The sequence below is a fragment of the Zootoca vivipara genome, chromosome 14 (genome assembly GCF_965207765.1).
Source record: "Zootoca vivipara chromosome 14, rZooViv2.hap1.1, whole genome shotgun sequence".
Taxonomy (NCBI): Eukaryota; Metazoa; Chordata; class Lepidosauria; order Squamata; family Lacertidae; genus Zootoca; species Zootoca vivipara.
The window spans coordinates 38163847-38181363 of NC_142597.1; the positions used below are offsets into that span (position 1 = coordinate 38163847).

The 17517-nt window shown below is 47.4% G+C and overlaps 1 protein-coding gene and 1 long non-coding RNA gene across 2 annotated transcripts in view; both read right to left on the minus strand.

Annotated features, from left to right (window-relative positions):
* Positions 1 to 17517, minus strand: part of LOC148683575 (kinase suppressor of Ras 1-like) — an 80760-nt gene that overhangs the window by 34001 nt on the left and 29242 nt on the right. The window lies entirely within an intron of this gene.
* Positions 11823 to 15938, minus strand: LOC148683576 (uncharacterized). The gene is made up of 2 exons (XR_015947085.1): positions 14693 to 15938; positions 11823 to 11975 (listed from the first exon to the last, which is right to left on the minus strand). It is a non-coding gene; the product is annotated as an uncharacterized LOC148683576 (long non-coding RNA).

The following is a 17517-nucleotide window of genomic DNA, read 5'->3' on the forward strand; positions in this document are numbered from 1 at the left end:
GAGAAGCTGACAAGGCGGGGGGATGCCGGCCTGGAATCGTTTGCCCATATCGTCCTGGCTCTCTTGGCCGGATGAAAAGAGAGAAACTCTCGACACCATTTTCGCCAAAGCCTTTAAAGCACAAGTCAGTTTTTGTAGGCAAGTCAGGTTGCAAAGGCACGGAGGGAGCAGAGGCTAAGATACATGGCTAAGTGCTAGAAAAGGCGTGGATCCAACTGGGTGACACACACACACCCTGCACCTTGCTCCCACAGCTAACTGCATTGGACCCAGACAAGAGCCCCCCTGGGCAAGGAAATGGGCACTCCATTGAGTGCGCTGGATTTGGGAGGTGTGCTTGCCCCAAGGCTGGCATCCCCGCGTTGGCCAAGTCAGAACCAGAACTCTCAGATGCCTCCATAGCAGGAGGCTTTAGGCTTGGGACAGGCAACATCTTGGGAGGGGGGACCATTCTGGATCTCCAACCCCCCAACCCGCTGGGACCTTCCTCAGAATCATCCATCTCCATCTCCCCAATCTTATTCCATTCCAGGAAATCTCCACAGGACTGGTTCACTGGGGTGGGGGGCAGGGGGGGAAGGGAAAGATCCCTATAATTCACTAGTAGTAAAACATTTGGGGTTGCATAAGGAAGGCATTTACCTGGTGCGAAAATGTGGAGAGAGGAAGGGCCCCAAAGATTTCCCCTTAGCCGTCGTCTTGGCGTTGGCTTTATCATTTAATCCCCCAGCCTCAAATTCTGTGAATACCCATTTTACGAGGTGGATTGTTCCGTGGAAACCCCGCCCCTTTCCTCCTCCTCCTCTCCCCACCCCGCCACCCCGAACGAATCCCATTTTGTCATTTCCTGCTCAGGCTTCTAAGTAAAGCTGCCTGCTTGGTTTGAAACGGCTGGGGTGTGTTACAAAACCGACTTCAGAGAACGAAGCAAAAAAGAAAAGAAAAAAGGCATCACAGTCCGGTGACGCAAATATTGAAAAAAATAAAATAAAGGGGAGGAGGGAAATAAAATAAGGGGAAGAGAGAGAGAGCCACAAATAGAAAACAGGACTCCCAAACTTAATGCTCCAAGATACTTTTCTTGCAGCAATTACTCTCTGTGTTTTTGGAAACAGATGAGACACTGACAGAAAACTACACATTCGCCAACATTTTACAGATAATAAGAACATGCTTATATAGACAGAGGATCCAAAACAGCTGGAAAAATACAGGAGCGCACATTTAAAAGACGGGGGGGGGGGGGAGAGAATGCACACTGCTCCCACCAAGTTCAAATAACATCTTTGAAGACAGGAAACAAAAAGGATTGCATATTTTGATTCCTTTTTATATGCAGTTTGCAAATAACCACATGCTATTACAAATCGACTGCAAACCGAAGAATTATCAAATTAATTAGTCCTGAAAGACTCAGAGTTTTGCATTCTTAGCAAATTCTGAAAGTTAAAGAAACAAAATTATTAACATTGTTAAGATTGCTTTTTTAAAAATTATATTTATTTCCCTCTTCACCAGCAAGAAGCATAGGAAAATGCTTTATACAGAGTCAGACTACTGTCCATCTAGTTCAGTGTTGTCTACACTGACTGACAGCAGCTCTCCAGGGTTTCAGGGAGGGGACATTCCCAGTCCGGTCTGGAGATGCCACTGGGGATTGAACCCGGGACATTCAGAATGCAAAGCATATTCTTCCCTGGAAATCAGCCCTTCCAAGGATTATAAATAGGGCTGGATTTTCTCTATGTGAACATTTAAATTATTTGGGACAGTTCTGAGCATGCAACATGCATAGTCCTCAGCCCTGCTGTGCAGTTACTGAATATAGTACTAGGCACATGATAAATCCTACAGAGAATCTCAGCTTTTAAGGTCACATTCACACCATACAGTTAACGCACAGTTAAAGCATATGGCTCCCCCCCCAAAAAAAGAATCCTGGGAACTGTAGTTTACCCACCGCAGAACTACAACTTCCAGCACACTTCAGCTACAGTTCCCGGGATTATTTGGGGGAAAGTCATGTGCTTTAACTGTCCCGTGTGGATGTTATGTAAGTTTAACTTTATAAAAACAAGCTTCTAGTCCTCATGAGCAGCATACAGGGAAAGGTCAGAAGCCAGACGGCTATGGAACAGTATCTCCAGTGGTCATGGCAGGGCAGGATGGGAGAAATTATCTTGCTTACAGTTCCATGTGCCTCATGCTAACTACTTAAAAAACAAAAGAATGTGAAAAATTGTGCAAAATATTGGCACTTGTGGCTATTTTGAATAACTGATAGGAATTGCAGCATTGGGCTCACCTGGTTTTTTTTAATTAAAAAACTTAAAAGATGCAACAAAGTCCAGTGAGGTTGTTTTTTTTTGAGGGGGGGGAGCACCTAACAATTTAGTCATCATATAAACTAAGACAACACACATTCTCAGTTCCAATGCAGTCAGTGCACAGATGACTTGAGGAGACCTCATGATTTGCAAAACAAAAATTTAGGGGGGGGGGAACCCTAGACATGGAAACCACCCCACAGACAGCTCAGTGAGGCTGCTCAGAATGCTGACTGCCAATTGGGTGGGTGGGTGGGGAACCAGAGGGGAGAGGCAATGTAATGGAGTATTGTAGAAAAGGGCATGGCTGGCTGGCTGCCAGCCACCTGAACTGGAACACACCACAGTGGAACATTCCGTTGCAGGTCTCACTCATTAAATACAAGTTCTTGTAACCAAAGCAAAACAAAAAAATCACCCTTAAGCAATTCCAGTAATTCACAAAAAAGATAAACCATCCAGCAAAATCCTGATTCGAGACAACTCATCAGGTACCTTCAGCAGTTGCAGCCATTGTAAACATTTTTTAATAATCCTATATAATAAAGTCCCTGTGTCTCTGCATCCAGATTCCGTGTGTCCCATTTTCCGCGCTACTGAGCATGTGCCCCACGGTCACAGGGATTGGACGCAGAGACTGGACGCACACAGAGCCGGGGGGGGCGGAATGCGGTTCTCTCTCCCTCAACGGCTTCCCCTCCAAACTGCCGTTCCGCGCCTCGCCTCCCGATTAATGGCGCGAGGGGAAGGGACCGTGAGGGATTGAGACGCGAGCGTGCGTTCCCCGCCGCCGCCGCGTTCGTGTCCCCACTGCCGTTCCCCACCCCATTGCCGCATCCCAAACCCTCCCCCCACCCGGCGTGTGGCGGGCTCAGCTCTGGGTGGGTTGGGAAAGGTGAGGAGAAGGAGACTGCTTTCCCCCCTTTTTTTTCTCTCCTACGCTCCCCCCCCCGACGACCAGCAGCAAGCGGGCGTCACACACACACGCGCTCTCTCTCCCCCCCACCCCTCTGCCTACCGTTTCCCTCGCGGTGCAGGGTCAGAGGCAGACAGAAGCGGGGACAGCGCATGGGGGGGGGGAGGAAGAGCAGCCCAGGGGGGAGGAGATGTTTGACAGGGAGCAGGGAAGGAGGGGCGGGTGGCAGCCGCCCGCTGCCCGCCCCTCTTTCCCTGCTCTGTGAAGCATCTCCTCTGCTACCCCGTGCCTCCGCTGCGTTCAGCAATAAGCCGGTGGCAGCAGAGGGATGCTGCTCATTCTTCCCCGCTAACCCTTCGCAAAAGCAGGCTCGACCCCAGGGGGAGGGCAGGAAGGAAAGAGGGCCCTGGCCGCCCCTACCTTCCCCCCTCCCCTGCCTAGGCATGGACCGCAGCAGCGGAGGAGGAGGAGGCGGAGCAGCGACAGAGGAGCAGCGCCGGTGGCAGCCCAGGAGAGTCCTGGCACGTGTGGGTGGAGAAAAGAAGGGAGGGGGAATGGGCGCGGGGAATTTTATGTTCTAGCACCCGTTAATTTAACGGGCTTCAAGATACTAGTAATAATAATAAGGCACCTTCTTTTGGTTGGAATGCACACATTTTTCTAAAGCTTTGCCTTTTTAAAGAGTTAAACTTTAACTTTTAAAAAATCCTAAGGATTATTCTGGAGGTGTGCTGAGATACGGTACTTGGAGAAGGAGCAGAGTCACAACTTTCACCCAGATCCTTGAATTCTTTCCATGCTAAGAAAAGTGCTTTAAAGTGTTGCTGTTTTTTAATGGCAGTGCTTAATTGCTAAAGTGAAAAGGATCCGTTTAAACCTGCCTGGTTTTTATTTTAGCTATTTCTTGCATTTACCTAACACCACCACATCCAAGGAGCTAGAGGCAGTGCTCATGGTTCTCCCCTCCCCATTCCATTCTCACAACCACCCTGCAAGGTAGATCTGGCTAAGAGACAGGGCCTAGTCCAAAGTCGTCACCCAGTGAGGTTCATGACTGAGCGGGGATTCGAACCCTGGTCAGTGCAACATCCTAACTACAATACCCGAACAGCTCTAATCCACATTCCCTGCCTCTGAAAAGTCCCACCCTTAGAGTTGCCAGATTTTCAGAGTTTCAAGGGAGTCTAACGCATAATTTGGGGTGGGGGGGGGGAGAGATCAGGGTCTACTCCATGCTACCAGCCCCAGTTTCCACCCTCTGGGTCTCCGAATCCCCAACCCTTTCACCGTCAGGATTCGCACACACAGCCAGCTCTGTGCCTTTTGAGATGTGGCAAGCCTATCTATTTCTCAACCAGTGTGGAGTAGGCCATGCTTCCTCAACCTCGGCCTTCCAGATGTTTTTGGCCTACAACTCCCATGATCCCTAGCTAGCAGGACCAGTGGAAAGGGATGCTGGGAATTGTAGTCTCAAAACATCTTGAGGGCTAAGGTTGAAGAAGCCTGCTGTAGGCAATCAATTCTCCTCCCAGCCATGAAGGCCAGTTCCCCCCCCCCAACCTACCTCACAGGACTGTTGTGAGAATTACATACAGGGGAAAGAGTGAGAAGCATGTATGCCTCTTTGATCTCTTTGGAATTAAGGAGAGATGCAAATCTAATGTAACTATTTAATAAATAAAATAAATCCAATATGTGTTTTTTTGGGGGGGGAGGAGAAGTATAGCATTATTCATTGAGGAATGTAGGGGCTGGGCAAGAAACTTGATTTAGTTGGCATTTTAATGAGTAACTAATCAGCTGTGCTTCAAAATTACCCTCATCCAATTTTGTGATGCAGTTTTCCGACCCACCAATGTTTACAAACATGCTACATGTTACGGAAAAGTATGCATGAAATGAACATATTACTGCAAACAACATGAAATTGCATTACGCTGGGGGAAATTGCCTGACGGGTGTGTACACTCATCAAAACTACATACAAATATGTTTATTAGGAACATATTTCCATAAGGATTTCTTTTAACGCAAATTTCTGCAGAAATGTGAAAAACTGAATTTAAGTTGGGGGGGAGGAAAACTGAGAGAACAAAATGATCAGATCCACCCACTGCATGCGAGGAGCAAAATGTTCTCTGTCCGTGCTCAGAGGCACTCTCCTCAATTGCTTCTCTGCACATTCTAAAGGGGGCAGAACTGGAGCTCAGAATACCATGCTCCAGAAGCTCAGAATTAAACCCCAGCCCATTGGTCTGAACAAAGGCAGATCCAGCGTGCATCTATTACATCTGCGCAAGCGCAAACCCAGGGGTTCCCTGCCAAGCTCAGTATTATTTGTTGATCTATTTATACCGTAACTAGCTAAACCTCTCGAGACACAAGCTTGCCTCTCTCTCTCTCTCTCTTTTAACCGTGACGTCAAATGAACAGTTGGGAGCTCAGGAAAAACAACACACAAGACAAGTGCATAGAACCGCTGAGCCGAGCAGATTTGGACAGCCAATATTTTAAAGCAAAACCGCTCCTGCAGGGGCAACATATCCCAACTTACTACAGCAAAATAATAAGAAAAGCAACTTTCAAATAAAGGCAATTTATTTGCCTGCCACTGTTTTTTAAAGGAAGGCAGGAAGGAAGGAAGGAAGGAAGGAAGGAAGGAAGGAAGGAAGGAAGGAAGGAAGGAAGGAATTGCAGGGCATTAAAAAAAAAGGATCACAATAGCCTCAGAGGCTAGGCCAATCCCACCCCAAATGCCACAAGCTTCCTGGACCGAAGTAGATCTCAAAAGAGTCTACGGGAAACTAATTGAACATAAAATAACCAATTGCCACACATGTTTCAACCCTTATCCCAAAGGAAGCTTTTCTTGCCTCACAGCTGGGACGGTTTGACCTCAAATATGTGATGTTCAAATAAGGACCAGAAATATCTTTTACTGAAATAAAATGAAATGAAAGCATCGTTTCAAGGGAAAGCAAATTAGGACAAGCCTGGATTTCTCACGACTAACGCGTTTCTATAAATATTTCTCCTACTCTCCCTCCGAAAGGGACACTAATTCACTACACTGCCACTGTTGGGCTGAGAGGGTTTGGAGCAGTTCGACAGCCTTGGAGTTCATTTGCTTTTAACACACACACACATAAGTTTCTAGTCTTCCTGCTCTATTTGAAAATATATAATAGCTACAAAAAGAATCACCAACTCATTAGGGAAGAAAAAGTTGCACATTTACTTTTTGTAAATCTACTTCGTTTTAGTAAGCCGCTGTGAGGTTTCATTACACGCAAGAGGTTTATCAATCTTGCGGAACAAATAAATGCATTTTAATCAAGAGTAGCCAATTGTGTACCTACGCTCTTAATAAAAGTCAGATATGTTCAGAGCTGACTTTACAACTTTGCAGACTCATAGACATGTAAGGCGTAAAGAAGCTTTGTGTGTATACTGTACTCCGTTTAGTTTTCATGCAGATTAGATTTCTTAGCAGCATTAATTTTATTTTAAAAAATAAACCGACAAGTGCAAGTGGATCAAAACAGACTGAAGACAAGGTGGGCTTATATTCTGCATTGCATTTCATACAACTCACCTAGGGACAGATTGTCTTCCCTTTCAGAATTTTCAATAAGGAGAATCCTCTTCAACCAGGCCTTTGGCTGATCAATATTCTACAGCCTTTCTGATGTGTTTGTGGGAAGGGTTATTGTTTCGTTGTTTCTAACTATTTGTGCTTTTATCTTGTATTTTTTATCTTGTGAACTGCCCTGAGATCTTTTGATGAAGGGCGGTATATAGATCTAATAAAATAAAAAACAAAATAGGACTCTGGATGGAAGCTGGGAGTTCAACACCCGAAAGGCCTCATGTTCCCCAACTGCTGCAACAGAGCACAGTTTCATAATCATCCAAAGCCGTTCTAGTCATCTGAAAATGCTGAAAAGTGACACATTAACCTCCTCCAGGGCTGAAGGGGGGGGGGGGAATCCAAAGCGATAACATTACACTTCAAGGATTTCACCCACAGTGGCTGAAACAGAGATGATTGTGTCTGAAGAGAAGCAGGCACCCACCCTCTCTGGGTTTACAGTATCAAAAAGGAATCCAACAGTCAGTACTCTGGAGGTGGCAGCAGCGACGGAATAAATTCCTTCAAGTCAGAGCTCTGAATTTACAGCAGCTCTGGGGGGAATTCAGCAGAGGCATGAGCTGGCTGCAGAGATGCCTGTTGGATTAGAAAACACAAGCAGAAAAAACGAAAGGCCAAGTCGCTAACCTTTCCTTCTCCCTCCCCATTCATTTTTCCTTTCGGATCGTGTCTGTCTGATTGCGAGTCTATGGGCAGGGGCTGAAGTGAGGAGCTGGAGATTCGCTCTTCGTTCTGTACTTTGGAGGCAGGGGCAGCCCAACCCATTTCACCGCCTAAGGCAGAACCCAAGGGACACTGACAACCCTTCCACTCCAAAGCCTTGCTTACTGGGGTCATGTGGCAGCGGCTTCTAGACAGATCTTGCAAGACGTCAGCAAAATCTTGTAGGAACCAAGAACCACCCCTTCTTGCTTCTCCGGTGGTGGCAGAGGAGGGTGGGGTGCCCACAGGCCCTGCCGCCTGAGGCAGCTGCCTCAGTCCGCCTCACGGCCCTGGTTGTAGGGTTAATGCTGTGAGCCTGTCCACCCTATGCGAAGGTTTTATTTTAACTGTAAATACTGTATATTCTATATTTTCTTTTCTTTTCTTCTCCTGCATTATTATATTTGTTCCGTAATATATAGTAAAGCACGAAACATGATACGTAAGCCCTTTAGTAGTATGATATATTTAAACAAAATGAGAAAAGAAACCCCTTCCTTGCAGTTAGCAAATAAAAAGAAATGATCATTTCTCACTATCTTAGATTCGTGCCACAAGATTTGTGCGGTGTGGTACAGTTCTGAGCCCTAGGTCACATTGTTTAATGCATTTTTAATCTTCGTTGGAAGCCGCCCAGAGTGGCTGGGGAAACCCAGCCAGATGGGCGGAGTACGAATAAATAATAATAATAATTCTAAAGACACTTCTGTCTCATTATTCCACAGGGATAGGAGTCATGTGCAGAGATCTGGGAGAAACTTGATTCCATTTGCATTTCCAGGCAAACGCAGCTAATTAGTACTTTCGGACACAATTCGCAGACCTACACACACGCAGCCATCCTCCCAAACCTGCTCTTCTCTGAATTTTGCAATACATTTCTCCAGGACAAGTAGTGAGCTCAAATAAAAATGCATATACTAGGGTTAAGTGCGCTTATGAAAGCATATATTAGCAAACATTAACATAGAAAATGTGGGAAATTGAGGGAAATCGCTTCGTAAAATACCGTATTTGCCCGAATATAAGCCCCACTCTTTTTTTTTCCAAATTCCGATTGTGAAAAGTTAAAGTGCGGCTTGTATTTGCAACCTTGCGGTATCGCTGCTGAAACAGCTGCCCACGAGGGCCGTCGGGGGTGCATGAAAATGGCGCCCGTCCTGCTCACTGCTCCCAAGCCTCCTCTGAGCTGCCTAAGGATGGTGTAAGGCAGGCCACCCCCCCTCCCAGGAAGCAGCCTGGGTATTGTCTTTTTAAACTTTGCCCCCTTCAATTTCAAAGGTGCGGCTTATTTGTGGGTATATCAGGCAAAACTGCATACAGAAGTTGCATTAAGAGACATTCGTGCAAAAATGCTGGTGAGTTTTCATGAGGACTAGTCGCAAACTGATGTGGAAAGGTCTTCTGCAGATGTCATATTGTCAGGAGGGCTGTTCCATAGCATATAATATATGAATTGAACCTTTAGTGTCCCGGCACCTAAACCTTTGGAATCTGCTCCCCTCGAATAACAAACCAGTACCATCTCTGTTGTCTTTCTGGCACCTACCGAAGACCTTCCAACAAGCCCTTTAAGTGGAGACCTTTCACCGTCTGCATCTTAAAAATTGGAATTATTTTTATGATGTTTTTTATTTTAGCACTTGCTCTTTTGCCATCCTGGGCTCCTCTGGGAGGAAGGCAAGAGATAAATTTTAATAAGGACATTTTTGCATGCAGTTAATGCACACCTTTGTGCAGACATCTTCTCCTAACAGAATGCACTTACGTGTGTCATTTTCCCAAATATATTTCAGTTTATGCACCCATTTTCCTAATAAAACACATTTTTCTAAACATTGCTTGGTTGGAGAGCTGCACTGCAAAAATCTGGGTAAGTGCCTACTTCAAAGGACAGTTGTGTTTTGGCTTTCATATTGTTTCAGAAAGTGGGAATTTGATAAGATTCGGCTTTACGTGTGAACTGAATCGGATTTCTCCTCCGTGGCTAACCTGATGTGGTTGCGGTGGCCTTGCCCACGTATCAAACCTGGCCCCCAACCCTTGATATAAAGACACCCCCCCAATAAAACCATTAAGTTCAGAGCCTGAAATCAATAACACATTGCAGCTATTAGCCCTGGAAAGGTAAGATTGACCTAAATCTTCTCCCTCTCCCCCAAGTCTTAAAGGGCCTTTTGGTGCACCCAGATTTTATTGGGGGCGGGAGGGGAAGGCACACATTTCCAAAACCTTCATTGGTGGGGGGGTTTATATCACGTGCTCCGACACACCCCACACTTTCAGCCTTCTGCCTAAGCATCCTCTCTCTCTCTCTCTCTCCTCTGCTGCAACAACGTCATGCTTAATTATCACTTCCAGATTAAAAATAAAACCCCGTGATTATGATCCGTTGAACGCCGACAGAGTGGGGCTGGATTTCGGTAGCAGCTCCTGCCCAGATGCAAAAAACCACACATCAAATAAACTAATTTCGAAGAAAAGAAGGCAAGCACCATCCTTTGCTGGAAGGCCTGGAAGTGATGGAAAAGAGAGAAAGTGCCCAGAAGTATTTTTTTAAAATCTTAATGTTAGAGAAAACTGAGACTGCATCTTTCTGTTATAATAGATACGCAGACAGCCATGGATGCACCTGGTGAGAACAGAGATGGCTAGATCAGAGCAATCTAGCCCTGCACCCTGTTCTCACAGAGGCCGACCAAATGGCCATGGGAAACACACATTCAGGACCCAAACACAAGGGGACTCTCCCTTCTCTCCAGCAACTGGTATTCAGAAGCATATCTGCCTCTGCATAAACGCCATCTCCATCAACGGTGTCTCCGAAAAATTTTACGCATCACTTGGGAAGACAGGTAAACTAATATCAGTGTACTGGAATAAGCAAAGATCACCAGTGTTGAAGCAATGATTCTTCAAATTCAACTTCGTTGGACTGGTCATGTTGTGCGGATGCCTGATGATCGACTTCCAAATCAACTACTCTATTCCAAACTTAAAAATGGAAAGTGTAATGCTGGTGTGTTTATGGAAGACAATCTTACTCAGCTACGAGTGATCACCAAAGAAGAAGAACAACATAGCCATCAGGGTTAGTAGCCATGGATAGCCTTGTCCTCCGTGAATTTGTCCACTTTTAAAGCCATCCAGGTCAGTGGCCATGATGGCCTCCAGCGGCAGTGAGTTCCACAGTTTAGCTGCACACTGCATGAACAAGTACTTTTCTTTTATGCTCATCCCTGACCAGCCCCTACAAAGTAAAATGCAACCAGGAGAGCGTCAAGCCCAGGGTGCTCCTCTTCCTGCTACGGCCCCAGGGAAATTACAGATGACACAAAGCTGGGAGGGGAAGTTAACTCCTCCAAAGGCAGGAATAGAAACCTCAAGGCGACCTTGACAGAATGGAAAGCTTGGGCTGAAGCTGACCAAACAAAATCCACTGGAGACAAATGCAAAGCTCTGCACTGGGGCAGGTGGGTGAGGTGGAGATGAAATACAGAAATGCAAGACGAGGAAAATACCAGAACATTGTCCTGAGCCCAATGGAGATATTGTGGAAGGGGCCATCAGATCCCAAGCAGGAGCAGGAGATCAGGGAGTTGGCGCCAGATGACCCAGGGGAGGATCCTAGCTGCATGGGCAGGGGAGGCAGAATTGTGCACCCAACCCAGTGGTCAAGGGAGTCCGGAGCTGGATCCAAGGATCCAGGCAGGTTGACAGAGAGGTGGCCAGCCCTGTCTTACTGGACCCCTCAAGTTAGAAGCTACCACTTACCATCTCCTCCTGACACTTAGGAGTCTCCTTCTCCTGAGGACATGCTTGAGATGCAGCCGGACACTGAACCAGCACCAGTCCTACCTATATTTTTAAGGGCATGGAGATATCAAGTGAAACAAACCTTCCACTTGCAGGAGGGCCCCCCTGATTTGCACAGAGCAGAGGTGCTTCCTCTTTCCCCTGCTAGGTCTTGGACCTGCCCCACTCCACGAGAGAGACTGATTATTAGGACACGGACACACAGCCAAGACCAGTGCATTCTGCAACACGCCCTTGATGTAACAGGACTGCATTAGCGCTGGGTTTTATACTGGACCACCCAGACATCATTCCGCCTTATTAGCAGTTCTGCAATGCTTCCCCCATGCAACGGCATTCATTCTGTCTGGGGGGCAATAACTAGAAAAACCGTAAGACCCCAATGAATAAGAGTGAATAGGAGCAGGAGAAAGGAAATGGGCATTGTTAAAAAGACAGATAAACAAGCACAAAGGACATGATCTCTGGAGGAAATGGTTTCATTCAGCCGAAGAGAGGACGCCTCTTTTTCCAGCTAGCCACAGCCCAGGCTAACATGCCTCTCTCACTTTTGAAGTCCAGGCTAAAGTTGGAAAAGCAAGCCAAAAAAAATTAAGAGATGCTTTACGAAGGCAATTTCCTCCCCCCGGGCGATAAAACAACAAATGCCGCTGGACACGGCAAGGATCAGGTGATGCACCGAGATTAATCTGGCTGAGAAAGAAATTTCCTGACTGCTCTCTGTCTTGGAGAAAGTGTCAAAAAAAATTGGGGGTGTGTGTGTGAAAGGAATAGCTTGGGGTGGGGTGGGGAGGAAAGATGGACTTCCATTTGAAGATGGAAACCATGGAGAAAGTGTTGAGTGGTAGAATCTCTTCCAAATTGCACCCAAGGTCTGCTGCAAGATCGCCAGAGACCCATCGCTTCCCTTTCCACATGGGGCTGCTGGTAAGCTATTAAATCAATCTGGAATTAATTGCAAATCAAGAACAGCCCTTTTCTTCTCTTCACTTCTCGGAAAACTACACTAGAAAAGGCAGTTTCATTCACCCCACCTTCAGAGCTCTGGGTCAGCTTTGACCGGGGACGGGGGCGGCGGGGGGACGGGACAGAGCTCTAAATCCTGATAGAAACAGAAGAATCTGCTTTGCACATATTCAAACCATTGGTTCCATTGAGTTCAGCACAGTCTGCACCGGCTGGCAGCAGCTTTCTAGGGTTTCAGGCTGGGGGGGAGTGTCTCCTCCAGCCCTGCCTGGAGTTGCCACTGGAGATTGAACCTGACACCTTCTGCATGCAAAGCAGATGCTCTACCAGTGAACTACAGCCTGCCTCCTGAAGAATCAGTTAAAAGGGGAACCAACAGCACAAGGAGCTTGACAGTGGAACAGGCTGCCTCATAGCGGGTGGACACACACGTCATGCTCCTTCTGGACTCAGCTCTAACTCGCGGCTCCTAGAAGCTGCCAGCATGCAACAGCAGCCACAACCCAGGGACGGCTTCAACTGGCTAAATCAGTTGAGAGTAGCTGACGAGTCTCAAATCCTTGGTGGGTTAGGGCCTTCCCTGCATGGAAGGGGATTGAGCGGAGGAGACCAATTGTGGGTCCAATGGTCAAGAAGGCAGTTTTCTGCATGTGCTGCAGAGGGAAGCGAGGGGCAGATGGGGGCTCGTCCACCTGGGAAGGTAGCCCATCCAGGAGAAGGAAAACTCTGGTCCTGAACCTCCGCTGCCTTGCAGGGCATCTTCAGGAGAAGAAAAGGCCAAGAGATCCAGAGTGGAGTCCCTAGACAGTTGGATGGAGCCTTGCATGCCTCCTGCAGCCAAGCTGGTGCCAAACGTATTGCTCTGCTTTCCTTTGGACCACATCAGCCAGGAAGAGAGGGTCTTGTCGTCTGGGAAGCTCAGGACCGCCATATACACTGCCCAGGCTTACACTCCAGGGAGGTGCTGCTATCACAGCGGTTCGATTTCACCCCTGGAGGTGCAATCCATTATGCCTCGAGACAGACAGATACGGTACCAACTCAACTCTAAGACACAGCCATGGAGGATAAAATTGGCTAGGACCTACGTTCAGCCAATGGCAAAAGTGCATAGGGCAACTGATATCCACCTTTGCCTTTGTCAAGTATGCTAGTTTGTACACACATAGGCCTCTATTTCCCCATCCTGGCAAGCAAAGGGCCATATTTTTCAGCCAGGCAGAAACACTAATGGGGGTGCAAAGCAGGGCCTGTGAGGGGGTGTGGCCTGGTGAGAGCCCCTAAGACCAGTTGCAGAAGCCCCGAGGGTCACATTTGCCCCCTTCGGGGCCTGGGGGCTTCCACCCTTGCTGCAAAGTTAAAAGGTTTGTTTTAAAATAGAATTATTATAGTCACCTTCCCAGGTGGGACCAAGACCCATTTAGAATCATAGCCAAGGGCAACAGTTGCTCTCCATTTTGCAAGATCGAAGTGTGCGGCGAACAACACAAAGCTACCCTATATGGAACCAGAATATTCACAGAATCAGAGAATCGTGGAACTGGGAGGGACCCCCAAGGGTCCATCTAGCCCCACCCCCAGAATTGAACTACAACTCCCATCACTCCATCTCTCATGTTTGCGAGGGTGATGGGGAGTTGCAGTCCAGCAACACCGGGAGAACTGGGAGGCTCTGCTCTGACTGGCAGCTGCTCTCCAGTGTCCAAGGCAAGGATCTTTCTCATCACCTGCCATCTGAGATGCTCCTGGGGAAAGAACCACAGCTCAGTGGTACAGCATCCACTTCAGGTGCAGCAGGTCTTAGGTTCAAATCCTCAGCATCTCCAGGTGGGGCTGGGAGACTATCTCTACCTCTGAAACCCTGGAGAGCTGCTGCCAGTCGGTGTAAGCAATACTAAGCTAAATGGACCAACCATCTAGCTCAGTATAAAGCAGCTTCCTCTGTTCCTATTTCAGCCATTTAACTTGGAACCATGAGAACTAGAATCCTACTTGATTTTTAAGGGAAGGACAATCGCTCAGTGACAGATCTGCATGCAAAAGCTCCCGAGGCTGAATTCCAGGTAGGGCTGGGGATGTCCCTTGCCTGAACCGCTGGGGAGCTGCTGCCAGTCAATGCAGACAATATTGAGCTAGACATAGACAGAACCAATAGCTGGAAATGCCTTCTGCATGCAAAACATGACCTACAGCCCCTCGTGCTTAGATCTGAAAATCTCTCCGCAATCCTGGGAGGAAGGAGGGGGAAGGAGCTCCCGCCTAGTCCCACATTTCAAAGAGGCTCCACCGCACAGATCCTCTTTCGCTTCTTACCTGCCACAGCCCATCACTCTCAGCTACACAGCACAGAAACAGAGAAGCACTCCCTTCCCCTCCAGGAAGTGCAAGGCGAGAGAGCTGCAGAGATTACTGGCACAGGAGCACCCAACTGTTAACTGCCTCCCTGCAGCAGCAGCTTATCGGTATCATGGCAGCAAAACTGCTCTGCTCGGCCCAGCCCTCTCTTGTCACCACCTTCCTCCTTCCTGCTCGCCCTCTGCTACCGGGTCAGGATGAAATCATGCACATCTAATTCTCGATTCCTTTCACACGCAGTCACACACCCCTCTGCCTTTGGCAGTGATGGGTATAAAGCAAACCACTGTCCCACTGGGTTCAAGTCCAGGTACCCCAACCCACCCAAAGGTTACCCTTTCCCCACAGAAGATGCAATAGAGGCCAGCCTGCCTTTGTTCAGAAGCAGAATTAATGATCAACCAGGTGTTCAGCAACCAGGAGGGCTGGGACCGCGATAAGGGCAATTACGTCTCACGAGAAAGTCGAAACCGAGACAGATATATTATTATTGGCTCAGTTCATTACCCGCCCCTTCGGGCGCAACATTAAAAACAGTCGAAAACAAATAAGAAGAAGGAGAGTGCTAAAAAGATAAGAGCTCAGTATCTGCTGCTCCAGGTTCAATCCCCAGCATCTCTAGAAAAGTGCCCTTGTCTGAAACCCTGGAGCGATGCTGCCAGTCAGTGTAGGCACTATTGAGCTTGGTGGGCCAACGGTCTGACTCTGTATGAGGCCACTTCTTATGTCCCTAGTGTATCTCTCTCCGGTGGCAAAGGCCAGGCTAAAGCAGTGCGTGTGCATTATTCACCCACACGAAAAATTCCACCGGGCACAATATTCAACCTTACTGATTTGGCCCAGGGAAATATTTTGCAGCTAGGGAAGGAGAGAGACAGAGAGAATAGCGCAGCTGTTATAACCATGTTGACACAGAAGGGATAATGGAGCTTTTGGATCTGGGCCCACGTTGGCACTGGCCCGTTGGCAGATTGAGTGCCCCAAAGGGGCACCATGGACTGTCTGGCCTGGGGTGATTTCAGAAACTATATAATGCATTTTCAGTAGTAAATACAGATAGACTAACTCCAAAGAACTCCCCCTATTCCCCAGTCGTCCCATGTATGTATAACATTCACATAGAGGGAAGTGATCTAAGAAGTAATGTGTATATGTAGAGATCAATTGCCTTGGATAATTTTTAAGGCGCCAGGCTTGTTGGCAGACCAACCCTTCATTACAAGATGTCTGCAAACATGGCGTGAAGGCTGGGCAACACCAACCCCACCACGTGGGAATCCCTTGCAGACGACCGCAGTACCTGGAGACAGACGGTCAGGTTGTGCAGCCACAGCAGTGACCAGAGGAGAAATGGCCACTGGGAGGAACACAGAGAAGAAACAACGCCCTGGTGCATCTGCAGCAGCACAACTGGATGCCTTCATCTGCCCCACCTGCAACAAAACATGTCTCTCCCGTATCGGTCTCTGCGACCACAGCAGGCACTCCAACCTTCCAACCATTTGCACACTGAAGGCGCACTCCTCCGTTGTCGAGAACCAACACCTTCAAGGTTCCCTGTTTAGGGAAGCTTTTAATCTTTAAGAAATTAGTGTATTTTAATATTTCTGTTGGAAGCCGCCCAGAGTGGCTGGGGAAACCCAGCCAGATGGACGGGGTATAAATAAATTATATTATTATTATTATTATTATTATTATTATTATTATTATTATTCATCTCCTGAATTCTTGCCTGAATCCACCTTCTTCTTCTTTGGCGATTACTCGTAGCCGAGTAAGATTGTCTTCCATAAACACGATTTTAACAATGGGTCCGTAAGTGACTGTGGAGGCCAATTCTGTATCCACACGTCCTTCCACAGTGGGGACATTGGTTTCCAGGCAGGAGTTGATCACGGTGTGGATTTGCCAAGCGTGCCTTCCTCTTAGCACATTTCTCCCTTGCGTCCTGAGATCGAGTTTCTTCAAAGCCCATGACACCTTTGGTAAAGGCTGTTCTCCAACTGGAGGGCTCGCAGGCCAGTGTTTCCCAGTTGTCAGTGTTTATACTACATTTTTTCAGATTTGCCTTGAGACAGTCTTTAAACCTCTTTTGTTGACCACCAGCATTACGCTTTCCATTTTTAAGTTCGGAATAGAGTAGTTGCTTTGGAAGACGATCATCAGGCATCCACACAACATGACCAGTCCAACAAAGCTGATGCTGAAGAATCATTGCTCCAACACTGGTGATCTTTGCTTCTTCCAGTACACTGACATTAGTTTACCTGTCTTCCCAAGTGATGTGTAAAATTTTCCAGGACACCGTTGATGGAATCTTTAGAGGAGTTGGAGATGGCGTTTATAAGTGGTCCATGTTTCACAAGCATATGGCTGAATCTACCATACACATACACACAGAACCATAACAAAATGCCCTAACTTTTATGCCAGAGCTCCATCAGAGGAATATCGCCTGGCCCTCATGCCTCATGCAGCCTGACTGTGTTTGCCTGGCTAGAATGTGGCTTTGAACTCCAATAGCGCATCTTGCTTGCCTTGAATCAAGGGTAGAGAAAGGTGTGAGAGAGTTTGTGCAGAAACTAGACCACTGTACAAATGGAACCTTTTATTCCTTGCTCCTCACACTTCGCCTCTGGCCCTGCCCACCTATGGCCTTAGGCCCTTGGGTGGGGGGCCCAGAAAGGAATGCTGGAAAATACTTCCTACCTCTGAGCTAAAACATTAGGCACCTAGCCTCAGCACTATCTCTGTCTCTTGGCCTAGCCTACTTCACAGGGTGG